We start from the raw sequence: 7,607 nt of genomic DNA, 5'->3' as shown, positions 1-7,607 counted from the left end.
TCAGAGCTGAAACGAATGGAACTCGGTTTCCGAATAATCCTCGTAGGGAGTAGTACACGAGGTATGGAGCAAAAATGAGGCGGCAGTTTAGTCAATTTCTTTCATAATTTGTCCCTATGGATTTATGAAATTCATTCGCGTCCTTCGGGGTCGTGCGGAAGTGAATCGGAGCTGAAATCGAATGGAACTCGGTTCCGAATAATCCTCGTAGGGGGTAGTACACGAGGTCTGGAGCAAAAATTGAGGCGGCCCTTTTTTGATTTCTTTTCATAATTTGTCCGTATGGATTTATGAAATTGCATTCGCGTCGATTCGGGGTCGTCCGGAAGTGAATCGGAGCTGAAACGAATGGAACTCTAGGTTTCGAATAATCCTCGTAGGGGGTAGTACACGAGGTCGGAGCAAAAATTGAGGTCTCCCGTTTTTGGATTTCTTTTCATAATTTGTCCCTATGGATTTATGAAATTGCATTCGCGTCGATTCGGGGTCGTCGGGAAGTGAATCGGAGCTGAAACGAATGGAACTCGGTTTCCGAATAATCCTCGTAGGGGGTAGTACACGAGGTCGGGAGCAAAATTTGAGGCGGCCCGTTTTTGGATTTCTTTTCAGAATTTGTCCCTATGGATTATGAAATTGCATTCGCGTCGATTCGGGTCGTCCGGAAGTGAATCGGAGCTGAAACGAATGGAACTCGGTTTCCGAATAATCCTCGTAGGGGGTAGTACACGAGGTCCTGGAGCAAAAATTGAGGCGGCCCATTTTTTTCGATTTCTTTTCATAATTTGTCCCTATGGATTTATGAAATTGCATTCGCGTCGATTCGGGGTCGTCCGGAAGTGAATCGGAGCTGAAAACGAATGGAACTCGGTTTCCGAATAATCCTCGTAGGGGGTAGTACACGAGGTCTGGAGCAAAAATTGAGGCGGCCCATTTTTTGGATTTCTTTTCATAATTTGTCCCTATGGATTTATGAAATTGCATTCGCGTCGATTCGGGGTCGTCCGGAAGTGAATCGGAGCTGAAACGAATGGAACTCAGGTTTCCGAATAATCCTCGTAGGGGGTAGTACACGAGGTCGGAGCAAAAATTGAGGCGGCCCAGTTTTTTCGATTTCTTTTCATAATTTGTCCCTATGGATTTATGAAATTGCATTCGCGTCGATTCGGGGTCGTCCGGAAGTGAATCGAGCTGAAACGAATGGAACTCGGTTTCCGAATAATCCTCGTAGGGGGTAGTACACGAGGTCTGGAGCAAAAATTGAGGCGGCCCGTTTTTGGATTTCTTTTCATAATTTGTCCCTATGGATTTATGAAATTGCATTCGCGTCGATTCGGGGTCGTCCGGAAGTGAATCGGAGCTGAAACGAATGGAACTCGGTTTCCGAATAATCCTCGTAGGGGTAGTACACGAGGTCCGGAGCAAAAATTGAGGCGGCCCGTTTTTTGGATTTCTTTTCATAATTTGTCCCTATGGATTTATGAAATTGCATTCGCGTCGATTCGGGGTCGTCCGGAAGTGAATCGGAGCTGAAACGAATGGAACTCGGTTTCCGAATAATCCTCGTAGGGGTAGTACACGAGGTCCGGAGCAAAAATTGAGGCGGCCCAATTTTTTCGATTTCTTTTCATAATTTGTCCCTATGGATTTATGAAATTGCATTCGCGTCGATTCGGGGTCGTCCGGAAGTGAATCGGAGCTGAAACGAATGGAACTCGGTTTCCGAATAATCCTCGTAGGGGGTAGTACACGAGGTCTGGAGCAAAAATTGAGGCGGCCCGTTTTTTGATTTCTTTTCATAATTTGTCCCTATGGATTTATGAAATTGCATTCGCGTCGATTCGGGGTCGTCCGGAAGTGAATCGGAGCTGAAACGAATGGAACTCGGTTTCCGAATAATCCTCGTAGGGGGTAGTACACGAGGTCTGGAGCAAAAATTGAGGCGGCCCATTTTTTTGGATTTCTTTTCATAATTTGTCCCTATGGATTTATGAAATTGCATTCGCGTCGATTCGGGGTCGTCCGGAAGTGAATCGGAGCTGAAACGAATGGAACTCGGTTTCCGAATAATCCTCGTAGGGGGTAGTACACGAGGTCCGGAGCAAAAATTGAGGCGGCCCCTTTTTCGATTTCTTTTCAAAATTTGTCCCTATGGATTTATGAAATTGCATTCGCGTCGATTCGGGGTCGTCCGGAAGTGAATCGGAGCTGAAACGAATGGAACTCGGTTTCCGAATAATCCTCGTAGGGGGTAGTACACGAGGTCTGGAGCAAAAATTGAGGCGGCCCGTTTTTTGGATTTCTTTTCATAATTTGTCCCTATGGATTTATGAAATTGCATTCGCGTCGATTCGGGGTCGTCCGGAAGTGAATCGGAGCTGAAACGAATGGAACTCGGTTTCCGAATAATCCTCGTAGGGGGTAGTACACGAGGTCTGGAGCAAAAATTGAGGCGGCCCATTTTTTCGATTTCTTTTCATAATTTGTCCCTATGGATTTATGAAATTGCATTCGCGTCGATTCGGGGTCGTCCGGAAGTGAATCGGAGCTGAAACGAATGGAACTCGGTTTCCGAATAATCCTCGTAGGGGTAGTACACGAGGTCTGGAGCAAAAATTGAGGCGGCCCATTTTTTCGATTTCTTTTCATAATTTGTCCCTATGGATTTATGAAATTGCATTCGCGTCGATTCGGGGTCGTCCGGAAGTGAATCGGAGCTGAAACGAATGGAACTCGGTTTCCGAATAATCCTCGTAGGGGGTAGTACACGAGGTCTGGAGCAAAAATTGAGGCGGCCCGTTTTTTGGATTTCTTTTCATAATTTGTCCCTATGGATTTATGAAATTGCATTCGCGTCGATTCGGGGTCGTCCGGAAGTGAATCGGAGCTGAAACGAATGGAACTCGGTTTCCGAATAATCCTCGTAGGGGGTAGTACACGAGGTCTGGAGCAAAAATTGAGGCGGCCAGTTTTTTTCGATTTCTTTTCATAATTTGTCCCTATGGATTTATGAAATTGCATTCGCGTCGATTCGGGGTCGTCCGGAAGTGAATCGGAGCTGAAACGAATGGAACTCGGTTTCCGAATAATCCTCGTAGGGGGTAGTACACGAGGTCTGGAGCAAAAATTGAGGCGGCCCGTTTTTGGATTTCTTTTCATAATTTGTCCCTATGGATTTATGAAATTGCATTCGCGTCGATTCGGGGTCGTCCGGAAGTGAATCGGAGCTGAAACGAATGGAACTCGGTTTCCGAATAATCCTCGTAGGGGGTAGTACACGAGGTCCTGGAGCAAAAATTGAGGCGGCCCGTTTTTTGGATTTCTTTTCATAATTTGTCCCTATGGATTTATGAAATTGCATTCGCGTCGATTCGGGGTCGTCCGGAAGTGAATCGGAACTGAAACGAATGGAACTCGGTTTCCGAATAATCCTCGTAGGGGGTAGTACACGAGGTCCTGGAGCAAAAATTGAGGCGGCCCGTTTTTTGGATTTCTTTTCATAATTTGTCCCTATGGATTTATGAAATTGCATTCGTGTCGATTCGGGGTCGTCGGAAGTGAATCGGAGCTGAAACGAATGGAACTCGGTTTCCGAATAATCCTCGTAGGGGGTAGTACACGAGGTCTGGAGCAAAAATTGAGGCGGCCCGTTTTTTGGATTTCTTTTCATAATTTGTCCCTATGGATTTATGAAATTGCATTCGCGTCGATTCGGGGTCGTCCGGAAGTGAATCGGAGCTGAAACGAATGGAACTCGGTTTCCGAATAATCCTCGTAGGGGGTAGTACACGAGGTCTGGAGCAAAAATTGAGGCGGCCCAGTTTTTTCGGATTTCTTTTCATAATTTGTCCCTATGGATTTATGAAATTGCATTCGCGTCGATTCGGGGTCGTCCGGAAGTGAATCGGAGCTGAAACGAATGGAACTCGGTTTCCGAATAATCCTCGTAGGGGGTAGTACACGAGGTCTGGAGCAAAAATTGAGGCGGCCCGTTTTTTCGATTTCTTTTCATAATTTGTCCCTATGGATTTATGAAATTGCATTCGCGTCGATTCGGGGTCGTCCGGAAGTGAATCGGAGCTGAAACGAATGGAACTCGGTTTCCGAATAATCCTCGTAGGGGGTAGTACACGAGGTCTGGAGCAAAAATTGAGGCGGCCCATTTTTTCGATTTCTTTTCATAATTTGTCCCTATGGATTTATGAAATTGCATTCGCGTCGATTCGGGGTCGTCCGGAAGTGAATCGGAGCTGAAACGAATGGAACTCGGTTTCCGAATAATCCTCGTAGGGGGTAGTACACGAGGTCTGGAGCAAAAATTGAGGCGGCCCGTTTTTTCGATTTCTTTTCATAATTTGTCCCTATGGATTTATGAAATTGCATTCGCGTCGATTCGGGGTCGTCCGGAAGTGAATCGGAGCTGAAACGAATGGAACTCGGTTTCCGAATAATCCTCGTAGGGGGTAGTACACGAGGTCTGGAGCAAAAATTGAGGCGGCCCGTTTTTTGGATTTCTTTTCATAATTTGTCCCTATGGATTTATGAAATTGCATTCGCGTCGATTCGGGGTCGTCCGGAAGTGAATCGGAGCTGAAACGAATGGAACTCGGTTTCCGAATAATCCTCGTAGGGGGTAGTACACGAGGTCTGGAGCAAAAATTGAGGCGGCCCATTTTTTCGATTTCTTTTCATAATTTGTCCCTATGGATTTATGAAATTGCATTCGCGTCGATTCGGGGTCGTCCGGAAGTGAATCGGAGCTGAAACGAATGGAACTCGGTTTCCGAATAATCCTCGTAGGGGGTAGTACACGAGGTCTGGAGCAAAAATTGAGGCGGCCCGTTTTTTCGATTTCTTTTCATAATTTGTCCCTATGGATTTATGAAATTGCATTCGCGTCGATTCGGGGTCGTCCGGAAGTGAATCGGAGCTGAAACGAATGGAACTCGGTTTCCGAATAATCCTCGTAGGGGGTAGTACACGAGGTCTGGAGCAAAAATTGAGGCGGCCCGTTTTTTGGATTTCTTTTCATAATTTGTCCCTATGGATTTATGAAATTGCATTCGCGTCGATTCGGGGTCGTCCGGAAGTGAATCGGAGCTGAAACGAATGGAACTCGGTTTCCGAATAATCCTCGTAGGGGGTAGTACACGAGGTCTGGAGCAAAAATTGAGGAGGCCCATTTTTTCGATTTCTTTTCATAATTTGTCCCTATGGATTTATGAAATTGCATTCGCGTCGATTCGGGGTCGTCCGGAAGTGAATCGGAGCTGAAACGAATGGAACTCGGTTTCCGAATAATCCTCGTAGGGGGTAGTACACGAGGTCTGGAGCAAAAATTGAGGCGGCCCATTTTTTGGATTTCTTTTCATAATTTGTCCCTATGGATTTATGAAATTGCATTCGCGTCGATTCGGGGTCGTCCGGAAGTGAATCGGAGCTGAAACGAATGGAACTCGGTTTCCGAATAATCCTCGTAGGGGGTAGTACACGAGGTCTGGAGCAAAAATTGAGGCGGCCCGTTTTTTGGATTTCTTTTCATAATTTGTCCCTATGGATTTATGAAATTGCATTCGCGTCGATTCGGGGTCGTCCGGAAGTGAATCGGAGCTGAAACGAATGGAACTCGGTTTCCGAATAATCCTCGTAGGGGGTAGTACACGAGGTCTGGAGCAAAAATTGAGGCGGCCCGTTTTTTCGATTTCTTTTCATAATTTGTCCCTATGGATTTATGAAATTGCATTCGCGTCGATTCGGGGTCGTCCGGAAGTGAATCGGAGCTGAAACGAATGGAACTCGGTTTCCGAATAATCCTCGTAGGGGGTAGTACACGAGGTCTGGAGCAAAAATTGAGGCGGCCCGTTTTTTGGATTTCTTTTCATAATTTGTCCCTATGGATTTATGAAATTGCATTCGCGTCGATTCGGGGTCGTCCGGAAGTGAATCGGAGCTGAAACGAATGGAACTCGGTTTCCGAATAATCCTCGTAGGGGGTAGTACACGAGGTCCGGAGCAAAAATTGAGGCGGCCCATTTTTTCGATTTCTTTTCATAATTTGTCCCTATGGATTTATGAAATTGCATTCGCGTCGATTCGGGGTCGTCCGGAAGTGAATCGGAGCTGAAACGAATGGAACTCGGTTTCCGAATAATCCTCGTAGGGGGTAGTACACGAGGTCTGGAGCAAAAATTGAGGCGGCCCGTTTTTTCGATTTCTTTTCATAATTTGTCCTTATGGATTTATGAAATTGCATTCGCGTCGATTCGGGGTCGTCCGGAAGTGAATCGGAGCTGAAACGAATGGAACTCGGTTTCCGAATAATCCTCGTAGGGGGTAGTACACGAGGTCTGGAGCAAAAATTGAGGCGGCCCTTTTTTCGATTTCTTTTCATAATTTGTCCCTATGGATTTATGAAATTGCATTCGCGTCGATTCGGGGTCGTCCGGAAGTGAATCGGAGCTGAAACGAATGGAACTCGGTTTCCGAATAATCCTCGTAGGGGGTAGTACACGAGGTCTGGAGCAAAAATTGAGGCGGCCCATTTTTTGATTTCTTTTCATAATTTGTCCCTATGGATTTATGAAATTGCATTCGCGTCGATTCGGGGTCGTCCGGAAGTGAATCGGAGCTGAAACGAATGGAACTCGGTTTCCGAATAATCCTCGTAGGGGGTAGTACACGAGGTCTGGAGCAAAAATTGAGGCGGCCCGTTTTTTGGATTTCTTTTCATAATTTGTCCCTATGGATTTATGAAATTGCATTCGCGTCGATTCGGGGTCGTCCGGAAGTGAATCGGAGCTGAAACGAATGGAACTCGGTTTCCGAATAATCCTCGTAGGGGGTAGTACACGAGGTCTGGAGCAAAAATTGAGGCGGCCCGTTTTTTCGATTTCTTTTCATAATTTGTCCCTATGGATTTATGAAATTGCATTCGCGTCGATTCGGGGTCGTCCGGAAGTGAATCGGAGCTGAAACGAATGGAACTCGGTTTCCGAATAATCCTCGTAGGGGGTAGTACACGAGGTCTGGAGCAAAAATTGAGGCGGCCCGTTTTTTGGATTTCTTTTCATAATTTGTCCCTATGGATTTATGAAATTGCATTCGCGTCGATTCGGGGTCGTCCGGAAGTGAATCGGAGCTGAAACGAATGGAACTCGGTTTCCGAATAATCCTCGTAGGGGGTAGTACACGAGGTCTGGAGCAAAAATTGAGGCGGCCCGTTTTTTGGATTTCTTTTCATAATTTGTCCCTATGGATTTATGAAATTGCATTCGCGTCGATTCGGGGTCGTCCGGAAGTGAATCGGAGCTGAAACGAATGGAACTCGGTTTCCGAATAATCCTCGTAGGGGGTAGTACACGAGGTCCGGAGCAAAAATTGAGGCGGCCCATTTTTTCGATTTCTTTTCATAATTTGTCCCTATGGATTTATGAAATTGCATTCGCGTCGATTCGGGGTCGTCCGGAAGTGAATCGGAGCTGAAACGAATGGAACTCGGTTTCCGAATAATCCTCGTAGGGGGTAGTACACGAGGTCTGGAGCAAAAATTGAGGCGGCCCGTTTTTTGGATTTCTTTTCATAATTTGTCCCTATGGATTTATGAAATTGCA

This window comes from Apium graveolens, chromosome 11 (genome assembly GCF_009905375.1).
Source record: "Apium graveolens cultivar Ventura chromosome 11, ASM990537v1, whole genome shotgun sequence".
Lineage (NCBI taxonomy): Eukaryota > Viridiplantae > Streptophyta > Magnoliopsida > Apiales > Apiaceae > Apium > Apium graveolens.
Note: the sequence above shows the minus strand (reverse complement) of the source record.